Source organism: Prionailurus bengalensis, chromosome A1 (genome assembly GCF_016509475.1).
Source record: "Prionailurus bengalensis isolate Pbe53 chromosome A1, Fcat_Pben_1.1_paternal_pri, whole genome shotgun sequence".
NCBI classification, from domain to species: Eukaryota; Metazoa; Chordata; class Mammalia; order Carnivora; family Felidae; genus Prionailurus; species Prionailurus bengalensis.
In genome coordinates this window covers 233,194,273-233,208,984 of record NC_057343.1, presented here as the reverse complement: position 1 = coordinate 233,208,984, position 14,712 = coordinate 233,194,273, and positions in this window count along the sequence as shown.

Here is a 14,712-nt window from a genome sequence, read left to right as displayed (position 1 = left end):
TAATTCTAGACTCACTTCAACTCTTCCTGGGTTATCTCTTGTGGGTTTCTTGAAGAGCATTGCATGAAATTATACAAATGTCTAAAAAGGCACTGAGGAATTTTTTTTCTCTTCCAAATTTTAAATTTTAGACAGATACTTGGAAGAAGAAATCAATCTTGGTATCTTTCATTTCCTGTCTCTGCCTATTTTTCTCTGAAAAAAAAAAAGGTGGTTTGACCACCATTCTTATTCTACAATTTATTTCTATTTATAGAAAATTGAGGCTTTTAACATCACCAGCCACACTGTCTGCTTCTGAAGAACCGTCGTGGCACCTCCCGCATGACAGATGAAGTGAGCCGTGGTGGTGGAACATCTTTTTAAAGAATTCTTGCAATGATTTGAGCTTTTCCCACAAATTGGGTAATAAAGTTAAAAAAAAAAAACAAACCAAGATTCTAAGTGAGTTCATTTTAAAAATGACCCTGATTCAGTATCTAGCTTATGTTTTCTACCTTTGAAATGGAATCATTCATCGCGTTCACAATTTTGAAATAATGAGGTTTCTGGACCAAAAACTATGTGTCCATTCCAGTACCCTTGTAGGCCCAATTTAACAAATGAAAGTTGTGATCTCAGGCAAATGTAGAATCCAGCTACAGACCAGCCATAGCTATAAGGATATAGCTATATATGCCTCCTTGGTGATGTCCTTCATTATCTTTGTTCTTATTTTCAATTTGTGTACTCGGCCAGGAAGCAGTAGAAAAGACTGGGAGGGACATTCTAAGAAATTCAAATCTACACCACACAACTGCACAACAGACTTGGAATATAGCTTAGGAGTGGGCCTGAGCTGCCATCATAAAGTACCACAGACTCAATGGTTTCCACAACAGCAATTCATATTCTCACAATTCCAGGGGTGAGAAGTCCATGAGCAAGGAAGTGGCTTCAATGGTCTCTTCTGAGGCCTCCCCTTTTCTTGCAGATGGCCATCTTCTCCCTGTATCTTCTCGTGCCCCTCCCTCTGTACATGTCTGTGTATCGAATCTCCCCTTCATATAAGGACATGAGTCACACTGGATTAGGACCCACCCAAATGATCTCATTTTTAACTTAGTTTGCACTGTAAAGATCTTATTTCCAAATACTGTCACATTCTGGGGTGCTGGGGTTAGGGCTTCCATATATGAATTTGGGGCGCGTGCATAATTCAGTCCATAGAATATGGGAAGCATCAGCATTACAACATTTTTCAGAGGAATGATGAGGCTGCTCAATACTTCTCATATAGGTGAACATCACTGACCGATTAGTCTCTAAAAAGTAGAAATGGGAAAAACGAATTGCATTTCCTCACGTGCATGGGTGGCGAGCAATTCTTGCTGAAACGGGTTACTATTTCATTGGCAATATGGCGGACATATCACATAGGGAGTCCCGTAATGATATTCATCTGTTTCTTCCCTGAACTTTTCTTTGACTGAAATCCTTCTTTTTATATGTCTGGCAACAAGACGAATGGCAGATTTTCTGGGACTAGGTTGAATAACTTTGAGTTACTGCATGGAATAAACTACTTTTCTGGCAAGAAAAATGAAATGTGACGGAGTGACACTGGGTGTTCCAAAAGTCCTCCTCAATGCCTTATTCATGTTGCATATGAGCACAACCTGGTACAACGACAAGGAAAAAAAGATGCCTGTTTCTCTGAGGAGCAAGAAAACAATGATGATTGGCCACACACGAATGAAGGGAAATTGAAATGCTAGAAATCAGAATCAATGGTGCTTTGACAAATACTAATTTTGAAGCCTATCTGTATGTATATCAACTCCTAATACTTTTGTAAAGTTATGTCTTCCTATATTGGAAAAAATTCTTCCCCAATTGATATTATAATGCGTTTGATCGGTCCCATGTGTTTTGAAAGAGCGGGAGACCTTTCCCAAATAAAACTTACACATCATAGTTGTATTTCCTCTTCTTTCCTGCCATCATATTGCTGCTCTTCATGATGAAACATTTCAGAAAACTTAAAGTTTTTTATAGAATGGACTATTTCCTTATTATAATTAAAGTCTCTTTTAGAGAGAGATGAATGTGACTTGCAGAGGGCAAAAGTGGCCAAAGGGTTACTTTACGTAGACAACAAAATGAAACGTAGATATCCCGTCTCAAGAAAAACGCAGAAGCACAGAATTTACTGTTTGAGCTGTATGTTCTTGGGTGGTCTCATTTCTCCACGCTAGACACGTGCAAGGCTATTTCCTTCCTCTTTCCTTTAACCCTTGAAATACTCGCCTGGTAAGAACCTACTTAGTAAAGGTCCAAGAAGTGTCAAAAGCTTCTAAAAGAGTATTAGTATCTGTATCTGTATCTGTATCTGTATCTGTAAGAGTAATAAAATGCATTCGTTCATTAAATATACATTTGGCTCTCGCTCTTCTGGGTATTGTGCTAGATTAGTGCTTCTCAACCAGGGGCAGTGCTCTCACCCCCATACCAAGGGACATTTTGCCATGTCTGGAGACAGTTTGGGCTGTCACACTGAGGAGGAGGGTTTTCTACCAGCACCTAACAGGTACACATCGGAGATGTTGCCAAACATCCTACAATACACAGGACAGCCCTTCCAACAAAGAGTTATCTGGTCTAAACCTCCAATAGTGTCACAGGTGAACAACTTTGGAAATAAAAGGAAACTCATGATGAGTAGAAATTTATAAGTGCACATAAACTCACCCAGCTCAGTCCAGCCTAAATGGCCAATCAGAAGAACAATGAGTTACATAGTTATTATTTCAAGCCACTAAATTTGGGGGGTGATGTGTTATGCAGAAATAGCTAACTGATACAAATCAGTCGTTTAAAATCACCCAGAGGACAGCGCCCAGAATGACCTTGGGAAGCTACAAGAGAGGACGGTGGAAGAAAAGAGTGCCGGAGGAAGGCAGTTTTAAGAGGTAGTGGAAAGACAGACAGAGCAGGCAAAAGTGACTGATCCATCAGACAGAGGAAAAGAAATCAAGGGAGAACAAGCTGGGGGAAGGTCAACAGAGGAGAGAAAGAGAAGGGAAAGGGAAAGGAAAGTTTCAAGAAAGGAGGGAAAAAATAATCCAATGCAAGAGGGAGGTCAGTAAGGAAGTGAAAGGGTCTACGGAGTACCTCCTTTAACGTTGTCACCTTAATGCAGAAACAAAGCTAGACTCTAGGACTTGGGCTTCAGCCACATGGACCTGAAGACTTGGTTGGCCTTCTGAGAGAAGGTGTCGGTAGAGACTTGGGCCTCTAGTCAATCAGTACCCATGATACCAGAATGAAGGGCACCCCTTCTGCCAGCAGTTAGAGGGCAGTTCCTTTGGGACTGGGAGACATCGAAAGGAGGAAATGGTACTGGCATTCTATCAGGCGCTATGGCTCATCTGTGGCACGGAGCTTTGTGATATGATACTGTTAGATAGAGTCATCGACTCTGGGACTTCCCAAACCAACATCCTCCAAAGAGAAGGCTGGGAAAAAAATGAATGAACAAGTCTACAACAGTGATGAGTGCTTTAGAAATGGAGCTCATCACACTGGTCAGATTGTGCCACCAATAGCACAGTCACTTTAGGGGGCCCTCGTTTCATACAGCAAGCATTTGGGGGAAGCCACAAGGGCCCCGTGGAGACAAGAAGGGAACAACCAGGCAGAAGGGATCCAACCATGTATCACAAAGGGTCACCCGACTCAGCCGAAGAAAGCAGACCAATCCTTGGACAGCGAGGATGGTCAGTCAGTGAGTAGAACTAACATGGCCACCAAGAAACCTTCCTTGGAACATGAAAGAACAAGGTCTTTGGGGAAACTTGGATTTGGGTCATTCTCCAGGTGAAGGCTCAGAACCTTGCTGACACTGCGTCTGTGCCCCTAACTGCCCTACTTCAGGTTTGAGTGGATGAGGGAGCACGGCTGACCATTAGAATTTGTTCATATTTTTCAAAGATGACGTGTCTTCGCCACTGGATGAAATCCTTGCTCTGAGAACAACTGATATCCCATAAGACCAAGAATTAAGGGCCGGGAGATTCAACTTCACGTTAACGGAAATTGATTGCAAAGTGGTCAAAGTTACAAAGCTGATCTGTAGGAAAATCACACAAATACTCATTTTCCCTGAATTCCTAGCCTAGAAATTTTTTTGGCCGCACTATGCTCCATTTAGATTAAGTAGAAAATATTAATCGACACTGATGGGTGAGGAAATTAAGAGACAAAACAAATGCCATGATTTCCCTAAACCTTCAAAAATCTGGGGGCTGAAAGTTGAATTCAGATCATAAGTGTTGAAGCCCTTGGGCTTAAGAGTGCTTTAGCTTTTTAGGTTGTTCTTACACCAATTTTTGCTATTGCCGTTTCTTCCCTCAAAAACTTACCCCTCCCCAGAGTTATCTCCTTTTTTTTAAGACGACCCTTGCTCTTTATCTACTTCCTGCAGCAACAGCTCCACTGAGAAAAAAATAATTTAGATACTACAAATCTAATTTGGTAATGTGAAAGAGATCCCATGAGCTGTAGGCTGGCTGTTCATAAACTGCACTGAGATTTAAATATTTAAATGTAAATAGTTAATACCCTGAAGGAGCAACAGAAGGCAATTCATGAGGAAGAAACCAAATACAATCAACTTAAAACTATAGACTTCTAAAGACGCAGAAGCATGCAGATTTCAAAAACGGAAGGGGAAACGTGGACAGAGGACAGGAAAAACTAGTCCACACGCACAAAAATTGGACAGGTGTCCAACTGACACATAACTGAGGTTCGACCCAGTCTATAACTGAAATAATGCAAATGAAATTGCAGTTTGTTGGGGCACCTGGGTGGCTCAGTCAGTTGAGTGTCTGACTCTTGATTTTGGCTCAGGCCATGATGTTATAGTCATGAGATCGAGCCCCACGTCGTCTCTGCACTGGGTGTGGAGCCTGCTTAAGATTCTCTCCCTCCCTCTCCCTTTGTCCCTCTCCCTCACTCCTGCTCATGCTCTCTCTCAAAAAAAGCTGTAGTTTGTTTTTTGCCATCAGATCGCCAAAGGTCGAGACATTTGATAAACCCAGAGATGACGAGCAAGTTTGAAAGTAGAGGTTCTCCCACACTGTGAACGGGACTGCGACTTGGTGCCGTGGATTGGCACACACCCCTTAGCTGTCGGAGTGTAAACCACACATATCCTGTCGTACGACCTTTCCTCTTACAGCCATGTATCCAACAGGCACGCGTGCACAAATGTGCTTCGAGTTTACTCATCCCAGATCGTTCGTGATTGCAGGAAACCAAGCACAAGCTAAATATCCCCGAGGAGCCAACCGGACGTTGGTTTTTGGTGGGAAGAAAACTATACAGTCAGGTTTTAAAACCTAAATAAACGTATAGGTGCTCTTACCGGTGAAACTTCAAAACAGAGTTGCTGCAAAAAAAGGGAAAATTTTAATGCACGCACACCTGTGCATGGAGAGACATCTGTATACATTGAATATTTGTACACTAACACTAGGAAACCACTGAAAGTGGCTGTCCCTGGCTAGAAGATATAAAACAGGGAAGGTTGGGAACAGAGGCTGATTTCTAACTTTTACAGGTACTGTTCTGTCCTGTTTAAGTGACTTCCTGTGGGCATGCATACATTGCCTTCCTAATAACCAACTATTTAATGAAGAGAAGCCATACTGATTCAGAAATGTAAACTAAAAATGGCATTTGATTCTAACTGGTAGTATCTAAAAGCCCCCCAAACTCTCCTAAACATCACTCTGATCAACTTACTCTTGTGCCCGGGGCAGTCTAGGGGTCTAAGGTGACCAATTGCCCCCTCCCCCGTATGCTGGGACCAAGGGGTTTCCAGGGTACTGGGCTTCCCATGCTAGAAAAGGACAGTCTGGAGGCATGAAGTCCACCCCACTGGGCCCAGTGAGATGTAGGGATGTAGGTGAGTTGCCTTTGGTGAGCTCTGAGGCCACATCCGAGTTGGAGGGAAGGAGTTGGTGAGCCCCTTGGCTCATTCTTAAGCCACATTCTTCCCAAATCGACTCTGTTAGAAACACATGTAGCGTTTTGATCTGTATCAGAACTCAGGCCTAGAAGGGGCGCCTGGGTGCCTCAGTCACTTAAGTGTCTGATGCTTCATTTCGGCTCAGGTCGACCTCACTGTTCGTGGGTGCAAGCCCCTCTTTGCTGATGGCACACAGCCTGCTTGAGATTCTCTCTCTTTCTCTCTCTCTGCCCCTCCTCCATTCATGCTTGCTCTCTCTCTCTCTCCCCACCTGTCTATTAAATAAATACCAAAAAAACCCACCCCAACTTAGGCCCCGAAGATGAATGTTTGTCTTTACGTCTTCCCTGAACCACCCCCCCACACACACACACACACCAGCCAAATAATTCTGGGCCTTTCTGCTACAAACCTGTACCCTTTTCCACGTTAACAGTTCGAATGTGGTCACCCCAGCCTGACAGGATGCCAAGATGACCCAGGGCCAGAGGGGATAAGGAAGCTGAGCTGTGCTCATACTGGACAACAGGAGAATTGGCGTGGCCTTCAAGACAAGCAACCTAAAACCCTGGAGCCCAGGTCAGGCTCCACTGGGCCAAGTCATGCCCAAGAAGGAACCGTCAGGTAGATCTATGGGGGTGCTAAGAAACTCGTGGAGTCACAGATGGCTGGCTCATGGTTCCAAGGGCCATGGTTCTCATTGGCTTTGTTATATTCCGAGCAAAAGTCCAAGCACTGGTGGGGACCAGGCCAGTGACCCTTAGATGTGACGGCCATGTTCCATGCAACCAGGCAAGGCTTCAGGGAGAACCCCTTTTCTCATCAGAGACACACCTTTGGAAGCAAAGTATTAGTTGAGCCATACAGCCGTGCATATCCAGTGCATCTGAGGTCAGAACAGGGCAGCAGGGAGAAGGCAGGTGGGAAAGCAGAGCTTGGGGCCATGTGGGTGCTCTGGACTCACCATGCACCCAGAGGAGAACGGGAAGGCCAGTCCCAAGCCCTGGCTGTGGTGGGGAGGGGGCTGCAGTCTTGGCAAGACCTGGCTAAAGGACAGCTGGCCCTTCCATTATGGGCATATTTTGAGATATTAAACAATGTTGTGTTTCTTGCCTGTGGGTATTTTCTTCACTCGGTTCCCCTCTTTGCCAAGGGTCTCCCCAGGCAAGCGGGTATTTATGAATCACTCTGCCTCGGGGGTGGGACGTGAGAGAGCGAAGGGCAGAACGACCCTAAGACCATAAAGTTTCTTACCCTTAACAGGAATAGCTGCTCCAAACCATGAGAAGAATCCAGAGACAAAATATCCAAGACCTCGAGAGGAGAATGATTTCCTCAAGCCTAGGGAAGGATTCCCTCCAGCTGGTGGTGGAGTTGGGAGCAGGAGTGAGGACACAGGAGCACAAGGAGAACAGAGGGACTTCCCCCCATCCAAGTGCACCCCAAATCCCAAGCTGAGCTTCCAGACACTGAGAAGAAACCATGATGGGGCATGTCTGGTCCCGCCATGCAGGATCCTAGACAGCCTCAAACATTCCCGTGCCCCAGGCAGGCTAAGGAGACCAGAGAGCCTGCTCACCCGGAGGAACCATGTAGGGCTAAGCGCCGCACAGCCCCCGTGGAGCTCTTGACCCAGCCCCCACCCCCTGAACTTTTGCACTGTATAATGTTCTGGAACCAGGGCTGACTGTGGAGGGAAGCAATTGCAAACCGACTCAGATTAGCAGCAAAGACCCTGTCTAGACCCCTTGGAACTTGCCGGTGCAAACCTATTTGCTCCCAGCCAAACACCGCAGGACGCCGCTGTCTGCCTGGGGCTGCTGGATGAACTCCCTCATGGCGTCTCCCTCTGAAACCCTATTTCTGGTGTCTGCTGACAATGAGGGACACAAAAGACTCAACCATAAATATTCCGTCTTTGCGGTGTGGGCCTCTGCTAGGGCGTATTATCATTTGAAGGCAGCCCAGAAGACGGAAATAAACTTCAAAGTCCAAAGGGGAAGAAAGAAGGACCCACGGGGGGACTCTTCAAATGAAAATAACTGGCCGACAGGCGCACCGAGGCTTGAGGGCCACTTGGCTTCAAAGAGCGAGCAGGCAGTATGGACGGCAGGTGCTGCACGGCTACAGACGGGCCCTTTCCTCTGGTTCTCAGGTGAGAATCCTTAACATCCCGTGCCATGTGGCAGGTTCTATTTTGCTCCCTTGATTTTCTTCTCTCTGACGTTGTCTTCCTTGGCAAAAATGTAGACAGCGATGTCTTCAAAAGCGATGCACCATACAAAGTAATGTGTACATGGAGGGGAAATGCTCTCATAAAGTGGTATATGTCTCCCTTTCTGTACCGTTGAACTTCTTTTTTCCAGTCTAGCTTCTGAGTACATTGATTACATGCTTTACCAGGATCTGTGACACGCGGTCTACATTGTGGCTCTATCCCCCTACACAGACAACTGGTCTTTTTTTCTTAGAGCCATGACGGCTGCCTCTGTGCAGGCCTCATCGTTCCCCCCACCAACCACTAGTTTACTTCCTCGGCACACATTTGTTCGTGGCCTAACGTGTGCTAAGCGTGATGCCAGCGATGTTGGCCTCCTGCCCACAGCCTTGTGAGTAAGGCTGGGTCCTCCCGCCCCAGTCAAGCCCTTGGCTAACACCTTAACCCACACCAATAAGAAATCCCGAGCCAGAACCGCCCACCCAGGCTGCTCCCCAATTTCCCGATCCATAGACAATGGTAATAAATGTGTGTTGTTTTGAGCCACAAGACTTGGGGAATCATTTGCGATGCAGTGACGGATACCGAATTCACTTTGCATGAAAGGGTGCCATCTACAACCTGTAAATGGTCCCCACCACTTGGAGCAGAGGAGCTGGCATGGCAAGCAGATGAGTTTTGGCTACAGAGTCCTTGCAGGTATTTCGAAATGATGTTCCAAGATTGGGAGACGTCACATAAACATCAGAACATCTGGCCACACTAGTTTCACGTGTCTGTAGAGGACCATGAGCTGGGCCAGTGGCTTGGCTGCCCCCTTTACAAAACAGGCACCTTCTGGGGAGCCTGGGTGGCCCAGTTGGCTCAATGTTTGACTTTGGCTCAGGTCATGATCTCACGGTTCGTGAGTTCGAGCCCTGCGTTGGGCTCTCCACTTTCAGTGCAGACCCTTCTTCAGATCTTCTGTCTCCCTCTCTCTCTGACCCGACCCTGCTTGTGTGTGCACTCTCTCTCCCTCTCTCGAAAATAAATATGGTACCCTCCAATGTATCAGGTTTCCTCCTCAACAGTAATAAGGGCATGCGATAGTTGCCATTTTTATCCTTGCCCGCACCATTATTTGGTTATAACAGAGATATATTCTTGTGTATTCATGTCCCTACCAAAAGTGGGGGGGAAATAGACCAAAAGGGCTCTATTAAAAAAGAAATCGGGAAAAAATCTTTCTTTATAAAAAAAACAACATTCCCATGTGTTTGATATGTGTACAAAGTGTATAAGAAACATAAGCAGGTCTCAGTTCGCTCATTTGTCTCACCTGCCTGGCCCCTTTAGACATGTGTGCTTATGATTCCAGATCTATAGGGCAGTGGTGGTTCATTGGCACAGTCTGGCTTTTCTGGAATCCAGCCCCAGACCATTAATTTCTCATGCTCACCCCTCCTTGACTCATCCCACTCAACCCACCAGGATGGTTTCATGTGTCAACTTGGCTGGGCTTCGGTGTCCAATTGTTCAGTCAAACACTAATCTAAATGTTGCCGTGAAGGCATTTTTTAGATTTTAGACTAACATTTAAATTGGTGGGCTTTGGGGGCGCCTGGGTGACCCAGTCAGTTAAGCATCCGACTTCGACTCAGGTCATGATCTCACAGTTCGTGGGTTCAAGCCTTCCATCAGGCTCTGTGCGACAGCTCAGAGCCTGGAGGCTGCCTCACATTCCGTGTCTCCCTCTCTCTGCCCCCTCCCCCCCATTCGCACTCTGTCTTTCTCTCAAAAATAAACTTTTAAAATTTTAAATTGGTGGGCTTTGAGTAGTACAGATTGTTCTCCATAATGTGGATGGGCCTCATCCAATCAGTTGCAGGCCTAAAAAAGCAAAGATTGAGACTTTCTGAATAAGAAGGAATTTGGTCTTACGACCCCAACCTGGAAACCTTGCCTGAGTTTCCAGCCCACCTGGGCAGTCATGTAGAATTCAGATGCAACACTGTAACCTCAGCCCATATCAGCATTTCCTGCCTGCTGGCTTGTCCAATCAATTCATTTTCCAACCCCTATATTGTGTGAATCAATTATTTCTCTGTCTCTTTCAATCTCTCTGTCTCTCTGTCTGTCTCTATATATATATTCTATTTCAACACTATTTCACAATACTATCAACTGCATTTTGTCCTGCCAAATTCATATGCTAAAATCTCATGCCCCATTCTGATGGTATTTGGAGACAGACCCTCTGTGAGGTAACTGGGGTTAGGTTATATCATGAAGATGGGGCCTTCACGATGGGATCAGTGTCCTTATTAAAAGAGGAATAGAGAGAGTGTGGAGATCTCTCTCTCCCCATAGGAGCACAGAAGAAAGGCCACGTGAGGGCATAGTGAGAGGGTGGCCATCTGAAACCCAAGGAGAGGGGCCTCACCGGACACTGATCCTGCTGGCACCTTGATCTTGGACTTCCAGTCTGCAGGACTGTGAAAACATGTATTTCCGTTGTGTAAGCCACCCAGGTTGTGGCATTTGGTCATGGTAGTCCAAGCCAACTAACATACCCACTCGCCACGTTCCTTATACTTTCGATTCTGTCTTCTGTGTCCTTGGCCATGCCCTCAGTCCTTGGTCATGCCATTCCCTTACACCCAGGACATCTTGTCCCATCTCACCCTCAACAATGCCAGCGCTTCCTCTAGGACTCGGCCGAGGCATGGCCTCGGCCGGGAGGCTTCTCATGACCATGCAGACTGGGATAGGTGGTCTTCCCCGCCGATGCTTGCTCCGCAGCCCCTCTCGATCCACGTGTTAAACTGCAGTATAATGGCCTCCTTTTATGTGGCCCACCAGAGCAGGACTATCTCTTATTCTGTCCAGTGGATGAATGAATAAGCAGATGAATTCGAACATGTTATTACCGAGGAGGACAAACAGACAGAATAATTTTAGGCCAAGTAGTTTTATGGAATTATCATGTAAATCACTGCAGAATAGAATAAATGCTTTGCAATTTAGGGGGAAACAGAAGGATTTTCTGGGCTTCTGGCAAAGCTTTTTCCTAACTCAATCATTTCATGCACGGCTTTTGCGAGCCCATCTTCTGCTGGTCATAATTATGCATCTCCCACCCCCACCCCCCACTGTTTTGAATTACTTTGTGCTAACACCAAAATTGTTCCACAGAGAGTCGGATTTATTTGCTGAAATGTGATGAGAAGTGGGATAAGAGACATACTTCACATGCGGTGTCCGTTGCTGGCACAGCTGTATTTCTGAGAAATATATTTCAGTCCTTTTGCTCCATTTCTCTTGTAATTTAATAACTGAAGTACAAAGCTCATGAAAGCTGGGAATGTGCTGGAAGGTCAGTGAGGAAAAATGTGCGTGGTACAGTTAGGAGAGACAAGGGAGTTAAAATAACGGGGGAAATTGATCACTTAGGATCTTTCTGGCCAATGGTTTATGGCTAAATGTCTGTTTCGGCTGAAGACCAGGCACTGGCTTGTGTCCACCGAAGGGTGGAACAGATAACACATTCAGGATCTGAATTCCTTTTGTGCCTCTATGGGCAATATAATTACTTGTTTAAAAATTGTTTCATTTAAGACCAGTAGAGGGATGTCTGCACGCCCACATATCAAAGCAATGGTGGTGGCTGCTTCTGCTCCTTGAACGACGGGCCGCCACATTCAGTTTTCTCACCGAGCACAGAGCCTTTTATGTAGCACATGCCTAATGCCTCTGACGATGTCTTCCTCGTGCGCACAAATAGCTCTGTGTCAAAAATCGACATTCACAGAGGCGCCAGAAACGCAAACAGGTCCCTGGTGGTGGATGGGCTGATTTCCCTCCCGGAGGAGCAGTACCCTGCAATCTTTACTGGGTATCGCGTCTATAAATGGGATGTAAATAGTAGCTCCGCGGTTCCCAAGGAATCTACTGTTATCCACACCAGCGCTCATGACAGCAAACACAACATCACGACTGAACTTTGTAATCCGCACTTTCAGGAGAAGGAGGCCTGGTTTAGTTTAACAGATGCCCCTGATGCCTGCCTAACCCTCTGATACTGGGATGTGGCACAGAACACGGGTTTCACAAGCAGACAGCGCTCCAGCCCTGTCCGGGTTTGGCCTCACCAGATGTGTGACCTTGGGCACGATGGTCTGCTTCTCTGAACCCCGGGACCCTGCTCTGTCAAAAGGAGCAGATAAAAAACACCCTTGGAGGAAGAGTATGCGATGAGTTCAAGCATTTAGAATAGGAATTGGCACATAAGACATGATCACAAATGGTAGAAAGTGTTTGTAACTGACTAGGGTTGACACCACGGCCCCTGATTCAGGATTCTGGCTAAGACTTCCAACAAACAAGGAGAAGTCCCCTCCTGTTCCAGAACAAAGTTCGAAACAATTCCTTCAGGTCTTATTAAAAGACTGAAAAGCCAGGGGCCCCTGGGTGGCTCAGTCAGTGAAGCGCCCAACTTAGGCACAGGTCATGATCTCACGGTCCGTGGGTTCGAGCCCCGCGTCGGGATCTGTGCCGACAGCTCAGAGCCTGGAGCCCGCTTTGGATTCTGTGTCTCCCTCTCTCTCTGCCCCTCCCCCACTCACACTCTGTTTCTATCTCTCAAAAATAAACATTAAAAAATTAAAAAAAATAAAAACTGAAAAGCCAACCTAACGACCAAATTGTGTATCTAGCACAATCTATGCAATTTGTGTGCAAATCCAACTTATATATCTCTATATATGTATATAATGCAATATCACATAATTATTATAACATAGAATATAATGTACATGTATAGTATAAAATATTTATATACACAGATGCAGGTGCGTGAAGAAATGAGTTTATTGAAGGGAATGGGCCAAAACAAGACTTGCCAACCAGGGGCAGATTACTGTAGATTCTCCATCACAAGAAGGGAATAGGGTGCTTGGCCACCCTCTCCAACTAAGGAAAAGGAGGCTTCAGCGGAGATAACAGAAAAAACTACACACACTTCAAGGGTAGGAGATTGGCGTCCTCCAGCCAACACACCACATGCTGAGCAAAAATGAAGGGGAGTCCTGGGAGAGCTAAATGTGTGTTTCTTGGGGTCTGAGGTGTTGCCTGCTTCTCTCTCGAGACCTCTGAAAATGAGAGCTGACTGGAGCAGCGCCCTTTTGGAGTGAGGGAGAAGCGACCCACTTGGGATCCCTGCGTGGGACCCCCTCGAGCCCCAAGCATGTAGAGAAGAGGGCGAAGCCAAGCAGTTTGGAAGCACCCACCTGGTAGGGCAGCGTATGGGGGTGAGGGGTCCCGTCACCAGGAGGCGGTAGGTATGCCATCAGAACGAAAGCAATGAGATGATTGCAAACTCCTCTAGAGTCCAGAGATACGTTTGCAGAGATCTCTGTGGGGCTGCCAGACCACCACGGAGGCACCTCCCAAGGGAGCGCCAGCTTTGGGAGACAGACAGGTGGCAGACAGGACAGGTGGATCACAACGGTGCCCAGGATGGAAGACGTGGGCTGTTGCCTCCAGTTTGCCCCTCCCCTGTCCTGGGGTCGCGAGGAGAGGCAACCAGCCCTGGGGCTGGGAGCAGCTTTGCACCAGATGGGAGACTGAAGCTTTCAGCCTCACCAGACTTTTATTGCCTTGCAGGAAACCTTCTCCCCCACATGAGCTGAGGCATTGAGAAATCTGCATGGATCTGCCTGAGATGTCTTCAATGGGTAGGGAAGCGAAACCCCACAGAGCGATGTTAAAAATAGAAGTAAGAGAAAAATAAAGCCATTTTCTGCTTCTATACTTTGAGTTCAGAGGCCACAATAAACCGGCCTCCAAATATGCATTATTATCATGGCAGCTCCCAAGTAGGGACAGGCACACCCAATGTCAAAGCTCAGAGACTTCTTTTATTGCCAACAGCCAAGGCGTGGTGGGGGGTGGGGGTGAGGGTTCTCTCTGGTACTTCTGTACCACCTATTTGTAACTATCACGTCAAGTTAGACACAACCTAACTTAGGATGCCTGATTGTTACTAGATAGATTAGATATATATGCTATTTAGATATATACTATCTAAAAATATTAGAGTGAAACAAAACTCCAGGGACTGCAGTCAAATTAAGTCAAATCCTGATTTCTACCCAGTCTATGTTTTATAGCTTTTGCTTACACTTCCTTCCAAAACTCTTTTCCTCTTAATCACCGGAATGTGGGTTCCCTGATTTCTGCCCTCAAAATTTCCCCAGACAAACCTCTTTCTTTTAGGGGCACAGAACTTCTTCATCAGTTGAAATTGTACTCCTCTTTATTCCACTCTGAGCATACTCAAGTCTTTCTATGACAGCTTCTGATGTGAGTTCTACCTCTAGATTTGCCTAGACAGCAAGCTTGTTAAAACACAACCTTCAGGGTTGGGCGAACAATGGCGGTCTGCTTGGGAACCTTGGCCTCCCTCCCAAAACAACCATGAAATCGATCAGGAAAACAA